Raw genomic sequence first — 22,851 nt, forward strand, 5'->3', positions numbered from 1 at the left:
GGAGGGAGGGAAGAATTCTCACTCTTCGGGAGCTTTTCTCCTTCGCGGAGATTAAACACTGTCGGCGTGAAAAACTTTCCCGAAGAATACGAGCAGAATGGAGGATGAAGACGCGAAGAAAAAGGAATATGGTGAACGAGGGGATGAGGAAGAGAGCGAGAGGGATAGAGAGAAAGAGAGAAAGAAGGGGGGGAAAGAAGTTCGAGAGCTTCCAAATTAGAACGAAAGTATCGGAAGTGGAAAGTACCGCGAAGGGATTAAGCTTAACGGGGTTCAAGTAGAATGTATCAACGGATGGACGGATGTAATAAAAGCAAAATGAATGGTCGGGTGTGAGCGAACAAAAGAAGAATCTTGCCTCGCGAGGAGGGGAGCGAGATGAAAATTATTCGCATCGTATACTAATCCCTGGACACGGAAAGGTACCTCGCCTTTCAAAATTTCCAGCCGCATTTCTCGAGGGTAAACTCTAAAGCTGCCGGTATATCGGTGCAATGTTATCTTTTACATCTGCCGTAAGTGTATTATAAAAATGTTTTTGTTATGATTGTTTTATTGCGAGTCCTTGTCGAAGTAGCTTTTTTCCAAAATTCTATTATTTCCGACGTGCCCGGAATATACTTGAGCCGCGGAGTCACGCCGAATTGTACGGCGGGTCGTGCCGGAACTCGTTTCGCAAGCTCCCCTCGAAGGGTAACCGGCCACGAGAAGGTAAGGACGACGATGGGGCTCGCCGAAGGGGCTCGAATTAAAATGCACGACGTCCTTTCCAGGCATGGCGCGCGCACAGCCTTTTCCTGCGAGGGTCGTTGAAGTCTCGAATCGCTCGTTCGAGAAGTCGCGGCTCCAGTCCGAGCAGGTCTCCCTGACGTGTTCCATTGTCTCGACTTAATTGGGGGCTGCTCCACCCGGCTCGGTCGGCTGGCCGTGGTAAATCTAAACCGCATCGTGAGAGGGGAACGAATCAACCCTCGTTAAAAAAACTCCGTCCGAAAATCTGTCCCTGGTGAGTCGTGTGAGAAAGAGAGAGATTCTCAGCGCTCTCTTTTCGAAATGAGCGCGCAATCGTGGGGAATTTCAAGCCTCTGCTGTAGAAACCAAGCTCGTAGAGAATCTATTATTCAAATTTCGCGATACATCACGGACTCGGGCGCGATCGAACTGTCGGAGTAAAACCTCATCGAGGAAGAAGCGTCGACGAGGGGGAATCTCGAAGCGAAATTCACGCGAGTGGTTTGTTTCAACGCACGCCTGGTTGCGATATTCAGGACAGCTCGCACTCCGGCGGTATCTCTTAACGTTAACTGGTAAATTGGAAAACCGGAGGACGATAAAACATGCGACGTGTGTACGCGTGCATACGTACGTACGTACGTAAGCGGTCAGCGAAAGAGAGCCTTGAAAACGAAAGCATCGCGTGCGCGAGCTGTCATCGGCCGTCCTCTTTTACGCCCGTCCGCGACTTTGCTCCGCGCTAGCTAGCCGGCCATTTCCGATGATTAATGTCAGCCACGACAGCCCACGCTATCATCTATTATTAGTCGCGAGATTTACGCGGATCGATCACGGCAGTGAATTCTATACGGGGCCGTTTTCGCGTTCTTCCGGGTACTCGCTCAATCCCACTGACAGATCGATTAATTTGAAAGAAAATCTTATACATATATAAGATTTTCTTTAAGATTTTCCTAACGATATATATATATATATATATCGTTCGTTTTCCTTCTTGTTTTTCATTCGAAGGCTACGCACGATCCGCCGGCTTTAATTTCCGATTCGGATTTGTCGGAATATTTATTCGTGATTATCATGAAAAAATTATGAATTATTCGTCAAAGTTAAGTTCGATATATAGCGAGGTACTTCGTAATAAGAGCAACGACGAACGGCCATTTATCGGCGTTCTAATAAGATTTTAATAACGATCGACGATCCCCATTCCGTTGGAATATCCGTTAAATTGGATTTAAGATGCACACTCGGCGATAGATCTATCTTCCTCGCCCGCGCCCACCCTAAGTGAGCAATTAATCTCTATCTCTGTAATGATGATAATAACTGAATAAAATTCGTGGGCATTTTCCGCTCTAGCCGTTGCATCGACCTTCGCGCGCCGCTCCTCATCGCCTTTAAACAGTGCAATTTCCGCGAGAAATTATCCAAAAAAACGATTCATCGTTTTCCTCGGCATGAGGAAGTAACAAATAAAAAACACGCAATACTCAGCCGACACAATTTTGCCCGTCCGCCGCGCGCTTTATTTCGCATCGTCCTCCCACGCTTTGGAGAATGCCGAGCAATTTCTGGGAATCGTAGGTGGCTCGATTAAATCGCCACGTAGCGCAAAGAGGGAGACCAATCAGAGCGTGGCCGATGAAAATTGGAAGCCACGTCCGTTGGAAATTGCGCCCCGCTTACGCCGCATCAGTATCCCGGGAAACAAAGTTTCGCGTTGCGTTACCGTTCCTCCCTCTCCCTCTTTCCCACTCTCTCCATCCCCCTTTCGCGAGCGCGTTGCAATCTCTCGTATGAGAACGCGCGCGCACTATTAATAAATCTTTCGCGCGCTTAGGTAACGCTCGCACGAAAACCACGCATCCGCGTGTCCCGCGCCCGCGACTCGTAACCACCGAGTGGCCCGGAAAAAAACGAGCAATTACAAATGACGAATGCGAGGTCGAGTCTGCGGCAACGAACGTTTCGGGAATCCAATCGGGTTACTGAAAACGGAAAGTCTCGACGAATTAATAAAACGATGCGAAATGATGCACAGGGCGAGCGAGCTATAAGTCAACCGCTCTCTTGAAACATTATTCGTGCGGAAACGCGTAATAGATTCTCCTAATCATTTTTCCTCTGCGAGATAACGCAACACGTTCGCCACTGCATTTAAATTAAGGCAGCTCCTTGTAAGCTACACGGAAAAAAATTAGTTGAATTGTAATGAGTAATTAGCGAGTCGAATGCGTTGTGGTTGAAGGAAACAAGACTTCTAAGAATCGTATTCACTTCACAAGAACTGAAAATCCTGTTTTCTTCGACGAAAACGTGTTTTGGCACCGTTCGTTGTCACATTAATTCAATCGATTCCGTTTCTCCTTGTATTTAATATAATGCGTGTTCGCACCTACGCATACATAAAATGCACGAAACAGGCAAATTGAATATTTTACATAATGTAACACACCACACGTGTAACATGTATGACACATGGGTCTCCGGTGAAATCAGTGCGTTTCACATGTGTGACACTGGTAGCCAACGAGTTAAAATTTCAATACACCGTACCCGCTGTCAATGTTCGAGGTCGCGTTCCAGCATTAATGAGCCGGGAGTTCGAGGAAACTGACAATTTGACAGATCACCCGACAAGTGACCCTTCGGGATTTCAAGTTCCGCAGATAACCATCTCCCACGGTGCCCGACGCTCCTATTGTTTGCATGTCTTTCTTATGATAACACAGCGACCGGAATGTCTTATCAAGCGTCGAAATCTCGCGCCTTTGAATCCCGAGCTCCACCCTCGGCTATTCTTATCAGACGCTGAAGATTTAGCAGTGAAGTCGTCCGTTGCAAAATTACTTCGGAAGGAAGCACCAATTCCTCGTCTCCGCCGCCCTCGCCCTCTCTAACCTTCGCCGCGCCACCCCCGTAGTTGCGTCAGCGATGAGAAGAAACGTCACGTTAGCACGGCATTCGCGAAAGTGGAGAAACCCAGCGCGGACCGAGCGGCATTTCCATAGAAGGTAACTCGTTCAAATTTCAAATTTCAAATTCCAAATGACGTCGCCGGCGGGAGGGATGGTATCGCTGCGATCACAATACTTCATCGCGAACAAAGCCGCAGAACGAGCAGATACACCCCGCTGTTGACGAAAACAACGAGCGTATAGCGGATATAGATATATATCATGAATATTCAGCTGTACATACATCGCGCTATCGGGACGCTATCGGCGAGGCTAACAGCCGCCAAACGACCGCGACTTCCACGATCGGCAGCCATCGGCGATGCTATTCGGAAGAGCAGTTCGACACCGGTCGATTAATTTTCGAAAACGGACTTTATCGCTCGTAACTTCGGGCTCGAATTTGTCGTATCGAGATACTTGTCAGTGATTAATGAAAGAGAAATCTTCGTTAATTCAGTTAGGTAGATAGATGGATTTTATTTTCGTCCTGGGACATTTCCTCTAAGGATGTTATATTGGAGATACGATTATAGGAGAAATAAAATGAAGAAAAAAATATAAAATATGAATTTAGAGCGCAGCAAAGTGTTTTGTGATACAAACAGTGAACCGCCATTTTCAACAACATTTTAATGAGACTTTAATCAAATTACGATAGACAGATTTTATTTTCGTTCTAGAATATTGCCTCTAAAGACGTTATATTGGAGATATAATTATAGAGGAAATAAAACAAAAATACGAATAAACAGAAATGAAAGAAAAAAGAAATGGTTAAATATAAATATAAGTTCGAAGCGCACCGAAGTACTTTGTAACAAGGGTAATAGTGAATTGCTCTTCTCGGCATTTTAATAAAAAATCTTATTAAAATAACGATCCTTCCCGTCAAAACGTCCGTTAAATTAATCGATATTTTAATTAAGTTTTCCTTCGAAATGCCACAACGGGCGACTTTACTGCTGCGTCTCTGGCGTTTGAAGAATGAAACATTGTCTATTATCTGTTAGTCCTGGCCTTCGGCCAGGTATATTCATGGAATTCCATCACCTTTCTACGAAACAGTGCCTCTGAAATTCGCGGTGGGAGCGAACCACGATTTTCGCAAGACCGCGTTTTCCGACCGAGGGAACATCGTTACATACCTGGCTGGGGAAAGATACTCGATCGCTCGCCGCGGTGTTTGTCTTCGGCTAAAGGCGGGTTCTGTCATTTCCGAAAAGTTACGGCAAACTCCTCTCTCCGGCTCGCTGTCTTCCCCGGCATGACGCGGCGGCGCGTGTATACCGTCCGCGCGCTTCCCGCTTAATCGAGAGTCCTCTCATCCCGGCCGGAATCGGCAAAGCGGAGTTCCCGGCGCGGAAATTGCGGGATTCGCAATAAAGCTTCTTCCCGAAGTTTGTCCCGAGTAACGTGTTTGGCACTGTCGCAATTAAACGCCGACAAAATCCTAATTGCCCTCGACAAAGTTTAACGTATCGATCTAAGCGGGTCTAAGTTGCGATACTTACGTAACGCGCGAGCGGAGATGCGTACTTCGTCCCGGATGCTGGAAAAATCGCGCGATAGCGGCGCGCATTCTCGCGCGTGCCCGCGTTAATCCTCAGCATCATGCGGGAAACAACGACGGGGGGTCGATCGATCGATCACGACTATCGCCTGAACAAAACGCGACTGTCTCCATTTTTACGATATTTCGGTACACGCGTCAAACGCGCATCGTTAATAAATCATTCCGAATTCACGAGATGGCCGCTGCGCGCGCGCGAAGCGGTGGCGATGGCGAACCCGAGAATTTTAAGCCGCCGCGTCGCAAAACACGCGTTTCCAATCAAAATATACAGGACATATACGTCAGGCCGCGCATAGTCGCATATTTCACGTCGAGTTTGCAGTCAACTTTTTCCTCGGCGAAAACTCACAGCGGATGGCTATAATTTATTTCTTTGCTGCCTCGATGAACGATGAAACGAACACCCGTCCGTCTCGGATATATTCCGATTGGAGGGAAAAATGTGCATTTTATTGCAAATTGCTGATAATTTTATCGCATTAAATTGTTGTTGCGCCAACCATTTAAGGAGATTCTCGCGCTAAGTGCCATATTTCCAGTGGCAGATCAAAGGGACCTTTCATCAATTTATTATTTATCAAGCAAAATTTCTTTTCTTTACGTTTACTCCACTAGCCAAATAATAAATATTAATTTGAAACGAAGCCGAGATAAATATATATTACAATATTACAAGTACGATTATAATACTGCAAATACGAAAATATTATTTTTATTTTTCTTATTAATGCTTGCACACGTACTAATTTATCTTGAAATTTCTGTTCCGCGTTGTTAGTTCGATTAACTTTTGTTATATACAATACAGGTTTATTTTATATTTGATCAAGCATCCGAATCTCTAATTTTATCGAAAAGAAATTAAACACGAACGATACGTCCGTTTCCCTTCAGTTGTATTTTCTTCTTTTTAAACAGCAATTATTTCTCACGCATGTTGAACAAATAAATACGATCACGCCGATGTATGAAGTCATGTCTGTACCTTCGTAGTTTTCCTTTTCAGCTGCGCGCGCACGATTTCGAACTATCACTGGATACGCCTGATCAAAAAACATTAGGATTCATGATAACAACGACGATGCGATAACAAAAGTTCCTTTTGTTCGAAACGTTGTGATATCGAAACGTCGCGCCGCTCTTATCGTGCGCGCGCGCGTACCGAACATTGAGATTCGAATGAAAATTTTACGCTATTAATTCTGGAGCGCTAATTGCGGCCGCGGACAAAGCGAGCGTGCGGCATCAAATGCGCGTTTCAATTTCTCTTATTTGCGCGCGGCCTGTATTCTTCGTAACAATCGTAAATAATTTATCTCGCTCATGAGTGATGCATTGTGTATCGGTATTTGCGCTCTGACCGTATAATCGTCATTTATTATGCGCGAAAACATATTAATGTTAATCGGCCATCGCTTCGCGCTGGGTTCCGCGCTGGGTTCCGCGAAATTAAAACACAAATGGGAAATGCGCGAACCGTGTAAACATCACACACCCTTCGACCGTTCCCTTTCCCTCTCTCCCTCTCGTACGGCGAGAGAGAGAGAGAGAGAGAGAGTGACAGACGTCGTATCATCCATTACCTGGACGTAACGACCGAGCTACCTGCGCTACGCCTCCGCACGTCGAACATATATCCCGTGACATTGACGGCGATGAGCTAGATTCGAGAGAAATCGTGAGTGAGAAGCCGGAGCGAGGATGAACCCTGCACTTTGCAGGCAAGAAATGAAACTCGAACGCCAACTCGGTCGGATCGCCTCTTCCTTCATCGTTCCGCCGATATACCGCGTTCTTTCTATCGATTTATCTCTATTTCTCTCTCTCTCTCTCTATCTATTTTCCCTTTTCTCCTTTTCTTACGTTCTCTCTCGTGGTGTCGGAAGAAACGCGATACGCGGAAAGTCCGCCACACTGGGTCAAATATTTTTGCCGCGCGATCGGACTCGGTGGCGTCTATATTTCAGAAGTTAATCATCTCGATCATCTCGTAAGCGCGAGTCCAGTCGTAACAAAACGTCTCCTGAACCCAAGAGAGACCGTCCCTCGCAGAGCCGAAGAAACCCGTTCGTTTTGCACCCACTCGTTATGTCCCCCCCCCCTCCGGTTCTCTACTTCGTCATTAGAATTGCCTCGTGAGCGCGTATATATGTACGTGTATATATATATATTTATTTTGCGAAAAGTGCACATAGCGATCGATATAGAGGCGGCAGCAAAAATAACTCGCCGCGCGAGGATCTGAAAGTTATTAGGGCGTAAGTCATCGCCCTATACGACACCATAGCGCGCGGACGGAGTGAAAACTGGTCGGCGCGATGCGCGACTACAATTCCCCGCATATTTTTACACCTCGAATTAACCAGTTTTCAACATGGCCGCTTCTATTATTCCATCGAAATGGCGGAACACGCACTGCTGGAAAATGTAAATGTATCAGATTCGTGCGTTCATAAATAATTTATCATGCCGGATGTTGCGTAATCATTACATACGCGCGGCGCGGCACGCCGGGTGTCTTTAGGAAAAATTCAGCTCTCGGCGCGAGCTGAACGAACAAAATTCCGTCCGATTTTCTTCTTTTCTCTCTCGTGAGTGGAGATTACACGGAAAGGAAGAAGGAGAAAATGAGAAAGTTTTATTTATTACACGCTTTGGGAAACCTCTCCTCAAGCGCAAAGTAAAGAATACAATGAAAGTCTGAATTAGATGCATTATAAAAATGTTTTCAAATTATATCGTGAACTATATATAAATGTTGACTTAGCAGATACAGTAAGACCCTATAGATTACAAACCAGAAGATACCACGTGCTGAGTAGCAAGATAATGAGAACAATGTCTAATGAAAAGAAAGCGAGTGCAGACCAATGGTATCATGATGAGAGATCGTTTCAGACGACTATATAAATACATGACATAATTCGAGGTAGAGAGAGAGAGAGAGAGAGAGACACGCCTGCCAGCTTCCGAATCGATCACGGGGGAAAAGATTCCGCGTGTCGGTATTATTTCCAAACACCACCCTGCAGCCGAGTCATGCAGATATTACGGTTCGCGCGAGAGACGAGCGGCGCGCAGAACGATAAAACGATAGGTCGTATCGACGTAACGATACTTCACCAGTGGAAGTAGTATTTCTCGGAGGAAGCGAAATTGAATCCGGCGTTAACCTCAATAGAGGAGTCCGCCGACGGTCTCTTGGAAATGACGGGGGAGGAGAGCTCGATCTCACCTTCGCGCGCGCGAGTGCAGGATTACACGGAGAAGTCGCCCGTTTGCAGTTATTATGCAGATGCTCGCAGACAAGCCCGAGATATGTAATTTCGTTAGTCGCCGGGACTTCGGGATGTCCTCGGGAAACTTGGCTCGCGCAGTCGGGATCAATGAGCCCGAGAAGTTGCGTTATATCCCGGAGAGCTGTACACGGGCTTCTTCATCGAATTACAATCACGGAATTGCAATCGGCCGAGAGCCGCGTGCACAACATGCGCAATCAGTGTCACTCTGATCACCGCGATAAGCGTGGAAGAGATCGGACATTCTCGACACGTTCGACGCGCCGTGGACGCGTCATCGTCGGCATCGTTCGCCGTTATTGCGTTAAATATCTAATTAACCCTCCGCGAAGCGTCGAGCGCACGGTGAACTTTTGCACATCGTCCAAGTGGCACGACTCACGCACGGGTAATGATAATTTTCTTTTTTGACGGCTCAATCGTGGTCGCCGAAAACAATATATTTCTATATTTCCACGAGCGAGGTTCAAAGATTGCGCATCTCCGTTGAAACGAGCTTCTCCCGAGGTCGCGCGAAGAAGAGTAATGATCATTGATTGCACGATTGCGTCCTCCATTTCGAAGAGTGGTTTTTAGCCAGTTGCGAAGTAACATATCACTCTTCTTTCTCCAGTAACGACTTGGGAGCGGCGCTATTCTTTTTCAACGGTCACGCAGTTACGTTGTTCACATAATAAATGCAATCGGTAATCCGCACACGTAAAATACATCGACGTGCGGTGGTAATTGTAAGTCTTGGAAATTTCGCGAAGAGGATCATCGTGACGACTCCTTACTTCTCCAGTAACGAGCAACGGTAACGAGTTACTCTTCTCCGTAAGTGACGAATAACTTTTCCAAAGTAACTGCGCCAATCCTGATGGACGGTACTTCGCAGCCGGCGACCGTGCGCGCGGTCTATATTTTTACCTAGCTTTCTGGCGCGCGTGAAGCAAACCAATCGATCGAACGTTCGATTTCCCCGAGTCGGCCGACGACAAGGACGATTCGCAAGGCAGCATGCGAGCGGTCCATTCGTCGTCCATGAGACGCACGTGCGACCAACGAACCCGAAATCACGGATTGCGCGACTATCGTTTCGCCGGCGTGCGCCGCCGCCAATCCTTACGCGCCGTATCCTTCTTCCAGCTTCGTATCGAATTCCGTCGCGAACCCTATCCGCCACGAATTTGCCAACTTTAACGAGGCAACTTGGAAAGTGCTACTAGACTACTAGCGGGCGGAGGCTCTATTGGATTTCAGTTATCGAGCGTTTCGCGCGGCTTCCTGCCGCGCGAGCTTTACGGGTAAAACGTAACCTCAGATCGCACTGCAAAGCGATACTTTCTCTTTATCTCACGATATTCCCTGGGGACATGTATCGGTGGCTATAAAGCTCATTGCGAGCCTTTCCTCCTTCTGCTCCTCCTTCTTCTCCTCGCCATCCCGTAGGAATTCAACTTCCCGATTGGACGCGGATTTTTATCATTCGCCATTCGGTCACGTTTATTCGTGTATTCCCGAAAAACAGACTCCCGACCGGCGAAAACGACCGCGGAGAATTCGCGAGGATCATCGTGCGCCAGATATACGGGGCGTTCAAGGATCAACGTTCTCGCGAAGCGCCGTTATTATTAATCAGGAGGTCATCGTGAAAGACCATCCACCGTCTATCTTCCCCTTCCGCTCCGTTCTTTTTTTCCTTTATATAGTTGACGGTCTTAACTCCTGAGGGAAATTAATCGACGGGGTGGAGTTGAAGAAAGTCGACTTTTAACGACCGCCTTCGTTAATATCCCCTCGAAGAGCACTCTTAAGCGAACTTTAATCCGTCTATATAGCACGCCGGACGCAATCGCGCCTTATGAGTCGAGAGACAAGATGAAGTTGACTCGTGGGGGCTGGCGGTCGAAGGGTCGTGAGAGAAATCCTCCATTCTCGTATCATGCAAGAGAAAAAGCGGTGGTTGAGTGTGTAACCGCGGAAATCGAAATTATTATCCGTATCCACGTTGTTCACCGGTTAATCGCCGGGAAAAGCGCAGTCTCGCCGGAGCGATGTTTTCGTACGCGCTCCGCTCTGTATTTTTAGAAAGATCGTCGGGTCCTTTATGCGCGAAAATATTTCTCTTCTGCGTAAAAACGCCGGGCCTGTATATTGAAATTTGATACGTGTGTGCGAAAGAGTAAAATGCGCGCGCACTTTACACCATTCCGGTCTTCGACCCGCAGATATTTCAAAACCCACTCCCCTCCCTCCCTCCCATTATCCTCACTTCCGTGGGGAAAGAAACGTTTCGAATTGACGCAACAACGAATAGTAAATAAACAAATGTATCTCGTGTTATGACGGAATTGTTTTCATCGTTTTCTTCCGCCCGCTTTCCCTTGTCTTTCCCTGCCCCCGTAGGTGCGGTATGTGCGGGATTGGCGGAGTGTCGAAGACATGAGAATCCTAAATAATGTACTTATGCAACGTTTGCGAAGTAACAATTCTCACGGGTATCGCGTATACATTCGTCATTCGATGATACACATGCGCGCATACAATAAATCCTTATCGAGTTGCGCCGCCAACGTGAATAGTTAATAAACGCGGTCGGAAGCTACCACATAGCGCGTAGCTCAATTAACATACAAACGATCCGACATTTATCTAACAAATAAGACACACTGGCGTCCGAGGACAGACGAAGGTGAAGCGCGATAAAGTTCGCATGCAAATGCAAGGTAAGCGTAAGTAACAGAAACAACTCGCTTGCGCATACGACGAACTTGAAGCACGATGCGAACGGCGTGTGCGCTTACGCGAAATGAAAGCGCGATGGTAATACCGACAATAACGAATATATATTACTTGCCCAACGGAATTTCCGAGAAAAGGACGTCGCATCCCCCCCGAATCTACCCCTGTCAAGTTATCCCTTCTCCTTCCCATTATATGCTTACCTTCTGCCACCAAATTAAAATTTCAATATTCGGGGCGAGAATCGCGATCTCTTTTCAAAATCGAATTTAACGTCTTATTTGGGATTATTCGATCACGGAGAAAAATAGTTTAGAGGAGCAGCAAATTTTATATCGCCGTGGCAAATAAATATATATTAGGTTGGTGCATATGAAATGTCGGATTCTTAAGTGATTGTATAAAACTGTATATCTTTCTTCAAAAGCTGTTTATTCAATCAAAGTATGCTCCATTCGCTTCAATACACTTCTCCCAACGAGATTTTAAAGCGTAGATGCCTGTCTTAAAAAAATTTTGGTCTTTAGAATTAATAAACTCTGATATCGAGTTTTTTAGACTGTCTTCATTTTCATGGTGTTTGCCTCTTAAAAACAGCTCTAAATGCTTGAAAAAATGAAAATCGGTCGGCGAGAGATCCGGTGAATATGGTGGATGCTGCAAAACTTCATATTCCAGTTCGTTCAGTTTCGCAATTGTTTTGTGCGATGTGTGCGGCCGAGCGTTGTCATGGAGCAGTAGCGGGCCATGCCGATTCACAAGCGATGGGAGTACAATTTGGTGTCTCAATATCGTTGTATGGTCAACTTTCATCCTGATAGCAAGTTCCCTCGTGGATACGGCTGGATCCGCTTCCACTAGAGCCTTCAGGTCATCATTATTCACAGACGTTTTGGGTCTTCCGCGCGGCTCATTTTGCAGTGAAAAATCGCCAGTCCGAAATTTTTCGAACCAACGCTGCACTTTCCGATTGTTAACCGTATTCTCCCCAAACGCTTGGTTTATGTTGCGTGCAGCTTTTGCAGCACTATTACCAAGTTTGTACTCATATAAGAAAATGACGCGAATGTCGGCAGAATTCATATCGGTAATAAACTCAAAAGAAATAAAAAAGGGAAGACCTTCGAGAAAACCTATTTTGTTGAAATGAGTCTCTGGCAATGGACAATACGAGTATGAATGAGGTTATGCCAAATACAAAAGTATAACGAAAACAGGGAGGAAAACGTCCGCATGTAAAGAGAATGCGACATTTCATACGCACCAACCTAATATATAGGATGTATCTTAAGTATTGTGCTATATATTATAAGAATTGGCTTTTTAGGTTATTTTATGTCATCGAACCTGTCATACGAACTTTTCTTATTATGAACACGTCCTGTATATTTATTTGCCACGACAGCATAAAATTTATCGTCCAGCCAAGTTATTCCGTGATGGTAAGCCAAGCGAGGAGATATCTTAACTATATATATATATATAAATGTATGTATAACTCAGCTTGATTTTTGTAATTACTATACGTCCTAAGAGAGTACATCCTATCAAAAATTATTAACGCTACTCACTCACTCATTCTCCCGGCCATATTGATCGCAATTTTCTGCTAAACTGAGCACAAAAATCTGAAAACCCGAGCAATTAATCGACCCATAAATAGCGTCAAATGTTGCGATAAGCGGAGCATTTCGGCGTTGAAATGGGGGGTGCAACAAGGCAGTTTGACAAGGGTCTCCCTCTAGGAATCAAAACGCGACCGACCGAGCGGATGGACGTTGTTATTCACAGACGGGTGCATTTCCACGATCTCCTCCGGCAGAACGCGAAGAAGCTGCCAGAAGGGGTCATCCGGCAATTAGTTCGAGGAGGTCGCCGGGCTGCTCTCTCGGGAGAATAGAGTTACCGGCGGATTGGATTAACTCGCGTGCGTGCGGCTGCACGTAGGGACGTGCCATTTGTTTCCCGGGACGTGTTGCGCTGTACATAGTACGCACGTACGTGTGTATGCGTGTGCGCGCGATCCCGAGGGAGACGGTCGTCGCAATGAAAGGCGCCTCATAAATACGACATGTAGGTAGGTGGATACGCGGATGTAGGTATCCGTATTTCTCGTCCGTCTCGCACGGACCTGCGACTCGCTCGCGACATTAGAATGCAGAGGTAATCCGCGAAAACGGCGCGCGAACCCTGTAGATCAGCCGACGGCTCTCGCGGCATTCACTACTCCCGTGCGCGGTTCTTTTTCTTTTTTTTTTGCGCGCGAGAAAGATACCGTTGAAAAGCTCGTCGGTGCGTTGTCTTCGCGAAATAAAACGGCACTTCTCCGGGCGCGGAAAATTGAGGGAAAAGCGGAAGCAGAGGAGAAGGCGGAACGTTGTAGCGCACGAACGAACGGAGGATAAAAGTGCGGGATGAGAAATGTAAAAAGTGGCGAAAGCTTTATAACTGGTAGGATCGCTGACTCTCTCTTCTCCCTCTCTCTTTCTCTCCCTTTCCCTACCACTTCCTTTCCTAATATTAAACTAATGTTCCGAAGGTATATTTCCATGCGTAATTATAATTAGCAAGGGTGCATTATTCTCGCAGAGGGATTGAAGAATAATGAAAGAAAGAGGGAAATACAATTAACACATTCTCGTTAACCGTTATTAACGTAATCCGCGATACGTGACATGCGACACGCAAACTACGAGCCGGTAAAATAGCGAAAGCGATTAGCCGGTGCGTATCTCTCCGCGAGGTCGGCCGGCGAAGCTCTTATCTCGAATACCTGCGGAGGAATGAGAGTAGTTTACGAGGACTCGACGAGCGGCACGTTACACCGTAAACCCGTGCTTCCCCGGTTTTACCGCTATCGAGGCATAAACAGCGGCTCGATTCGTGCGCGGATCGCAATTTGGCTGCCGGCCAAAACGCGAATCGCACCACCGCCGGCCGTCCGAGCGCTGCGCTGCGCTCGCCGGCTTGGATCGCTCCTTTTTTCGTATTTCGAAGTGCGTGGCGATCACTGTTTTATCGCGGCGATCGAATGTTCAATTTCACGAATGACCGTGGAACGTCCGCCACCGGCGCGGTCCGTCATATTTCAAGGGCTAATTGCTGGACGCGAGCGCCGTGATATCACCGCGGGTGGCGCGACGGCACCCCGTCGTGTGCGCACCGCGGAAAGGGTTGAAATTGTTCAACCCGCGGTTGGTCTAGCGTTCAAGCGAGACAGCGCGCGTTTTGTTCTACATATTTCAATCTAACGTATGAACCAACAGCCCCCGAGTTCCTCTTTGAGCTCATTTTTTCTCCGACTTTACGAGAACTGCGAGAAACCGTTTCGCGAATTCAAGGTCCTTGCGGAAGCAATGGACTTTCGATTTATTTTGAAAATATAATTTACAAAAATGTTGGGAATAATTCAGAAATTTAAACTAATAAATGTACAGTAATGATTGAAAAGAAAGGGAGGAAAAGGCGGAAGAGACTTTTGGAGAAAAGGACCGCAGGAGAAGACCTAGTTTCGCCAAAGAACAAACGAGACACACATTTTTCAGCCTCATATATCTGTATAATTTTACTCAAGTAGGCCAATCTCGCGTACGTAAATAGATGCGCGTCTCGATTAATTAGCTGTGTCGCGTGTCCTTCTAAAATTGCAAATTAACAGCCGCGATATCATCGTCGATGGATTCGCGAAATGGGGGGTCCGCTATATCGAGGCAAAAAGCGGATGACACGATTGAGATCGCGTGACCGCCGCGCTAACACATACACACACATACCGTCGGCATAAATTATTTATGAATTACGACTCATCGGTGAGCCGTGAGTGTGTACATATGCATGTGTGTGTTTCGCGCGTACATTCGTGCGCGGTGCGGCGACCCGTAGGAGCCGCATTCTCGAAGGTAATGGTTCGTCATTGTACTCGCGTAGTGCACGACCGGTGGTTTTCCTTCTCGGAAAACGATTCGACTGCGAAGTTTCTCCGCTCGGGTTAATCCCCGAGCACGTGTGGTTGCGCGGTTGACGGGCGGTTTTCCGCGCACGGCGGCATTAGCGCGTGGGAAACGTTAATTTCCACCGGCGATCGAGAATTTTCCGTACCGATAGATACACGGAATGAATCGAAAGTGACGTCTCGGAAAAGGCCTCTGGAAAGAAGGACTCGTGAGGCGCGACTTATTCTTGTGGGGAATTCTTCTCCGGGGCAAAATCAAATCTACAGGTCCTCCGTGTAAAATTTCATATAAAATGCTCTGAAGATTCTGGTACAAAATTTACATGAAAATTCACACGAGCACTTTAGAATATTTGTTATGTCAATACTAGAAACTATACAAAGTAATTTATATAGAGAAAAGAAAATTTCGAAATTTCACGCAAATATCGTCGAGATTTCCATGTGAATCCACAATTACGTAATTATAATTTACTAAACCGTAGCGCGAGCGGTTCCAAAGGACTCTCGGCTAACGCGGAGAGCGATTCCATAAAGTCGGATAATTGTAACAACTCGAGCGCACGTGAAGGGACAGTTACAGGCAGCGCGCCGTGCGACGCGACATTATCGTAAATTGCACATATTCGCCCGAATGTTGTCACGACAATTGCGCTCGCTGAGAGCGCATGCAAAGTCGCACCACCGATTACCCCGTCACTGCAATATGTATAACGCTGCTTTTCGTGAGTATGTCATGAAAAAAAAAATGCTCACTGTCCTCATCGCTGACCGCGGTAGATAAGACATCTCTTTGCGTACGTTCGCGAGGCGGGCACGCAAGTTCTTTACGCTCGAGAGAACGCGCCGCGATTGTTGTCTCGAGAAACGACCGTGTAACTTGCGGGTAACTCGCGCGATCGAATTAAAAGCTACCGAGGCGGCTGGAGGAACGAATCTCAAAAAAGCGCGTCACGGGGCTCGCTTACACGAGGTGACCTCAGAACTCGTGCGTTTAAATTTACCGAAGGGTAGTTTCTCCGAGCAATCCGGAGACAATTTTTCCCCAGCGGAAATACCGAAGGATGTTATTATTTATATCGACTTCTCAATTTTCGACATAACATATTTTTGTAGCTAAGCGTCAGATTGCGTGTTAAGGATCCGCGTGAAATTGATTGGAGAAAATAATTATGTTATTCATTTGGTCAGCCGAAGTTTTCGCGGAAGGTCCTGCTTCTTCGATCGCTTCTACTTCGAGAACTCTCGATGCATCGACGTGTTTGCAGAGGATAAACGGTACCTGAATTGCTCCAAAAACGTCTCAGTAAAATTTACCGCGAATCTCAAGATATATTCGCAAAATATCTCGGACAAGTCGCGAGAAGCGTCACGACGTTCGCGCACGAAGTATTTTCATCACGGACGACTCGCCGATGCAGGTAGTCACGAGGAAGCAAAAGAACGGAGTTTTCCAAAGCGGCTTACGCGTTTCTAAAAATTCCACCGGCGCCGAGAGCGATCCTCATTTTACGAAACTCGTTGAACCGCTAAAGTCCGAGCGACGAGTACCGTGCGCGCGCGCTTTAATCTCCAGATTTGTGCTTTCGCGCGGGCAAAAACTACCTCGAATCTTCGGACGCGGAACAACGAAACGCGACGTCGCTTACGGCGAGATACGGGAAATACCTCGCGCGCACCTGACACACAAAACAACACAATAGAAGCGAACGGCGCGTTTTGTCGAACGACGCTTCGACGAGCGTTTCAATTTGCTGCGCCAACGGCCGCGGCAACAGAGAGAACCATCTGTTTCGCACCGGGCTCGAGCCCGCTAATTACGTGCGCGGGCTTAGATTAAGAGGGACTCCTTGACAATGAATGCGCGCGTGTGAAATTTCGCATGCGAACCGTTCCGCGAGGCCGGGACGGATCGTGAGTCATGCGCGTCAAATGAGTTCGCGATTCGCCACGCGATCCCCGTCGTTCTTTCTTCTGTGAACCGCTCCGAGGATAAAAAGCGAAGGAATAAACCGCGAAAAACTGCTTCCCCGCGATTGCCTCGCCTATTTCTCCGCGTTCGACGACAAATTAACCGCTCGTTCGCCGCGTCACCGCGCGCGACCGAGCTATTTTTCGTCCCCCCCCCCCCCCNTACGGGGTGATTTCTATCAGAACGGAGAGTCCGCGCGGAATTGGCAGCGAACGGATTCGAGAAAACCGGTCGCCACTGCCCGGTACGATCGGGCCTGGATTTCTTCCGTTAGAGGGAACTTTCGTCGGTCAGGAGGGTGAGACGCGGAAGAAGAAGAAAAGAGAGAGAGAGAGAGCAAGAAAAGGAGGAGAAAAGGGAAAGAAGAACGACGGAAAGTTCCTTGTCCCGACGGACAGATATTAAGAAAGCATTCGTTGCGATCGCTCGAACTTTGCCGTGCCATTTCGGAGATTGGATTCTTATGGAGGAGTTCGTATGAATCGTCCCTTTCCTCGTAGCGACGAGTCCTTTCTTCACGGAACCTCACGCTCACCGACCGCGATTTATAAGCATAACGCCGAAAAGATTGTATGAAAAACGCGAAAAGGGACGGAAGGGTCCCCAGGTGGCAGCGGAGCCGCGATTTCCAATATTCAGTGCGAAAGAGCTCACACAGAGGCTACGTTCGGGTCGGGTTTCGCTCGGGAGTAACTTTGATTGAGTTTTTTCGCTCGCCGTAAACTTTTCGCCGGTCTTTCTCGCCCGTTATTATTATTTATCGCGGCTCGTTACTCTTCTCACCTTTCTCCTTCCCGCCACTCCTCCCGAACGCTTAACCAGAGTTCAGCAAGAAAAATTAGTCGGTAGGAAATTGTACTCACGTTACTAATGCGGAAGCGAGACGTCCACACGCGGCCGGTTCCCTTCTCTATCTGCAACAGCGAAACGACAGGCGAAATGAAACGTGACGAAGAAAACGCATAGACAGACTGTGCGAACTGCAGAATGCGCGACATAATACGACGGATATGAGTTGCATGACACTCAGGAAGGAAGGACGGAGGAGGTCGAACCGGCGGGTGGGAGGGAGAGAAAGAATCGCGAATAAATAGCGGTTGTAATGCGCTATCGTTGGATTATTACGCTACCCTCGTGACTCGCGCGAAATAGCGTCGCGTAATGCAACGCCACGGCAAGATAGAGCTCGTGGGAGAAGGAGAATTTTAATAAACCGGCGAATTCAAGAGAGAGCCTCGGGATTACGAATACAAGGAGGCTCCGAATGATAAGCGCGCCGCGTCGACGTAACCGTGTGGGTGTGTTAGTGGGCGGAGAAATATCTCAATTACGTTTCTCGTGGAAACGGAGAGAGGATTAATTACGACTAACCGGCGCCGACGGACGACACGGAGTCAAGTGGGAAAAATCGCGACGAGAACGCGATCGGCACGATTACAAAGCGTTGAGGTTTAAAGTGCAAAGCGCAAAAAGCGAGCGGTGAAGACGGCGGTAATGATGACGCGCGGTCGCGATTTTTCCTCATCCTCCGTAACGCCCACGCGACCTGCATTTTCAACATTGAGGCAAAAGTAGACGGCGCGGTATGAATCCTCGAACTTTACACGGATTCAAGTTACATAGTGGTCGCCCATAAGCTCGTCCGTCGGCGGAATTTGTTTGCCAGACGAATGGCATTTGCACTCTCCTCCGCCCCTCCCGTCACCCACTCGTGAGTTTTGACAGAGTACAATAAGCTTCTCACGTTTCACTGGCAAATTCACACGAAGATGACGAAGCGGAATATCCGCGCGCGTTTTAATACGCGTTTAATACGTACATTTTTAGCACCACGTGCAAACATTAAAACACTCTTTTGCGTTTAATCTGCGCCGGATATTTAATTAATGAATATTAAATGGATTAATGAAGCACGAAATATGTATCTGTCTCACGTATAATATATTTATATGGTATTATATAATTAAATTATTATTATAATCGTATCTCACGTATTTTTGTGACATGGTAAAATCGGTCGATGAAAAATTGACTCATTGCGCATGATTAATTTTGCCATTTCACTAACTTCGGCGTTTTACGAAAGAACCAGCGGCATCCCAAGAGTTCGATGTCTCCCCGGACTAATGTGATCCCCGTCGAAATACGAGCGCGGGCTCTATCGCGCCCCTCGTCGCGCAGGCAGATTCAATTAAACTCGGGCGATCAGACAACCCTGCGCGCGCGAGTATCGAGTCGGAAACAGCTTCGATTTTCGGCGACGGTACGTTACCGAGGAAAAGTCTAAGCGCAACCAATCCCAAATGTTTCTTCGGTATTTATTGCACAGGAGAGCAAGAAACAGCGAAGAAATATAAAAGGAAAGCAATTAAAATATATAACGACATGCGAAATTTCAAGTATTTAATTTCGGTCGTAAATCCTTCGAGAGATCACACGCGTGCTCGATGCGCGATTTACGACGCGTTATCGATTGGTCGATGTCTCGCGGTAGGAGGGAGAAAAATACGTGATGAAATGAATATTGACCTTTTATACCGGCTTGATTTTAGTGGACTAACCGACGGCCCGAGACGACGCGCGATAAACAAACGTAGCTCGGGCAGGAAATTCGATTCGGGCAGTCGTTTCGCTGCTTTATTCATGGCTCTCGACCTCGCCGACGAAGGTATTCGTCCTTTCGTTCACGGCGTGTTTTATCGCGTAATCAAGCCAAAAGCGAGATCTACGATCTTCGGACTCTCCCTGTCGGAGTACCTACACGAAGGAAGGGGAGGAGAGGAAGAGAGAAAGAGACGACCTCCAGGCGTTCTCGGCTGCTCCTTAAAACCCCTTTCTTGGGGGTGATAACACAACGGGAAACGTGAGCCGCCCCTGAGAATCGTTTCGTAGGAATATGTTACTGCGCCTTCCAAGTATATTCGATTTGGAGAACTTCTCGAAGTATCTCCACAGGAACTTTTGGTCCGTAGATATCATTATTAGACGCTCTCAAAAATTCGTCGTATCATGACAAAAGTCAGTAACGATACTCTCGAAATTTCTTCGAGTGAAATTACACTCCGAAAGTGAAGTGACAGCGAAGTTTTCATTCACACGGGGATGAGTTCTCCACTCTGAACCGTCGGAATGAATACTTTCAATCGAAATTGAAGAGTGAATCTCTGAAATTAAAAATATACTCTACGCTTTAAGCTAATATTTACCCTTCTGGCTCCAAACGGTAGTATTTTCACGGTAATTCCCCGTTTTAACAATCGCAGCATCGACAACTTTGACCTTGGCATATGCCGCCGAAGGACACCCTCCCGAGTAATCTTCTGATTTAGCATTTCTAAAATGACTCATCTTTGGAGTTAATAAAATCGTCGACGATGAACCTTTGCAAACGCTTAATAACAATACGCCGCACTTCGTGTATCTTTGGGCTGTTGTATTTCTCGAAATTCACCGAGTTCTTGTCTTCCGAGACACCGTGTAGATCGGGGAGCGCTCCGGGGTGCGAACCTGGCGGTGCTCGACAAAATCGAGTTCTCGTTCTTTTATCCGCAGCTTCCGCCGGTTCGCTCGATAGAACGCGAAAACCCGCGAGAGGCATCGCTTATACAGAAGAACGGCTTCCGCCGTGTCACGAACGTTTGGACCGCCTCCAAGTCGAAAATCGATTGACCCCCAAACCGATCGGCGTGGGCGAACTTCGGGGGTTCTCACGGCCTTATCTCTTGCGCTCTTTTTTTCTATACTAATTTACTTCCCGTTTCTCCCAAGCACCGCGGTAAACTGGCTGTCTCGTAAGACGCGCTACGTACGATCGTGCCTCGGCAATTTCTGTGCGCGTGTCCACCCTGTAAAACGGATAAGCATCGGGACGCGTAATGAACAATGCGACATTTATATCCGCTTAATAGCGATCACGGACGATCGTTTGTTGTAATTATGCGTATTATCGCGTTACGTGCGCGCATACGCATCGCTCGCGCACGTCACGAAACGCTCGGGTATAATGGAGCATTGTAAATAACGCCTTTAACACACTGTGTACACACGACTGACAGCCACGCCGCCGACCACACCGACGACGTCAGCGATGAGGAAGACGAGGACGCCGCTTGTTTGCGAACGGATCGCGTGTGCGTCGCGAGTTTACGACGCCAGCGACACGGTCGAGATACCACTGTCCACTTAATTTTAATCGAGAAACACCACCGGTATTGCATGTTTGCGATTAGAAAAATGTTGTCTAATGACATCACGAAAACACTCGTCCCTGATCTCAAAAGCCGCGCGAAGAGCACGGAACGTGTTATATCTTCCACGTACTTTTCGACCAGTCGGCTTCCTCGGGAGTAGCGTAACCAGATCACAACTCAGCGACTCGACTATCGTACGCGTGAAAAATCGCTCGAACCATACCGACAGGCGCGTAAACAAGTCGCGCAACTTTCGAATTAATCGAATCGTTGTTGCGGAATTATCACGAGAATGCAATTAGCGACGCGGGCCGATTCGTAAAACTACAGTGGAAAATAAATATGTATCTACATTTGCATACATTTGAGTTGCAAGTCGTAGACGCGGTTGGCTACTATTTCGAATGCGCCGTCAGCCGTATGTACGACGACGCATCCCGTTTCCTTGGAGAACCGGTCCCCCTCGTCGACTCGAGATTAAACTCGGATCGATCCTCTCTCTCTCTCTTTTTCTCACTTCCTTTTTCCCTCGTTCTCTATCTGCACGTGTCAGTCTGGCATTGCGCAATCTGCGTCCACGCTGAACATTGCGCAATACCGACGTATCGCTCCGGAATCTGAATGATCAAATCAGCATAATATGAGATACTTAAAGTATACACTTGACAGTCGCGGTCACAATGTCGATCGCAAACTGTGCGAGAGTTGGAGTTCGCCGGGAGTTTTGCACCGTCGCGTTCTTTGAATCTCGCGGCTAGGCGAGCTGTGTAATCGCGAAATTGCTGAAATTACTCAACGAACCGTGTAAATGAAAAACGAAGAGAATTAGTTATTTATAAATTTCAAGAGGCCGCGATATCGATCGCATCGCCTCGGGAGCGACTCCGCGAGATATCGTCGCCGCGACGTCAGACCCAAACGCTCGCTGAGAGAATCCGAAGATAATAGAAAAGACGTCGCTCTTGCCTGAATTGGAAATTTAGCCTTACACGGGAGAAGCCTAAAGTCCCTCCGATGGCCCTGCGGTGTCGCGAGTATTTATGGAAATTAGTTAAGTAAGCAAAATATACGTTGCGAGGTAGAGAGGAAAAAACAAAGAACGCGTCGCAATCCCGTAATTAAAAGCAAGCTTTTTTTCACCAGGGGCGAAATATTTCTCTCATTCGGCAGAGTGCCCCCTTTTATTAAAGCGAAATAACATTTTTCCTCGGAGTTGAGTAAACGTGTATTAACAGAAATGGATTTGCACAAAGTGTTTGTCTCAAAGTGCCGTCGGATTTAATGAGTTTCGCGAACAGCGCGTGTCTTTCCGCACCGTCGAAAAATGCACGTTACAAAGTGCTACGGTTAAATAATTTGCATTGGAACAAAGAGATAGGGACAGAGTAAGTGTGCGTGCGTGCGTGCGTGAGAAGGAAGGAAGAGTGGACGGATTTAGGGAGGGGG

At 47.2% G+C, this 22,851-nt stretch overlaps 1 protein-coding gene across 3 annotated transcripts in view; it reads right to left on the minus strand.

Moving 5' to 3' along the window:
* LOC106749635 (beta-1,4-N-acetylgalactosaminyltransferase bre-4-like) overlaps positions 1-22,851 on the minus strand; it is a 94,209-nt gene that overhangs the window by 61,684 nt on the left and 9,674 nt on the right. For 2 of the 3 annotated variants that reach the window (XM_014629291.1, XM_014629292.1), the window contains exon 2: positions 18,079-18,129. The exons of the other annotated variant lie outside the window; for it this stretch is intronic. The gene's annotated coding sequence lies outside the window, so the exon portion shown is untranslated. The remainder of the gene's footprint in view (positions 1-18,078; positions 18,130-22,851) is intronic. 3 annotated transcript variants of the gene reach the window in all.

Source organism: Dinoponera quadriceps, unplaced genomic scaffold, assembly GCF_001313825.1.
Source record: "Dinoponera quadriceps isolate SergipeBrazil2010 unplaced genomic scaffold, ASM131382v1 scaffold4133, whole genome shotgun sequence".
Classification (NCBI taxonomy): domain Eukaryota; kingdom Metazoa; phylum Arthropoda; class Insecta; order Hymenoptera; family Formicidae; genus Dinoponera; species Dinoponera quadriceps.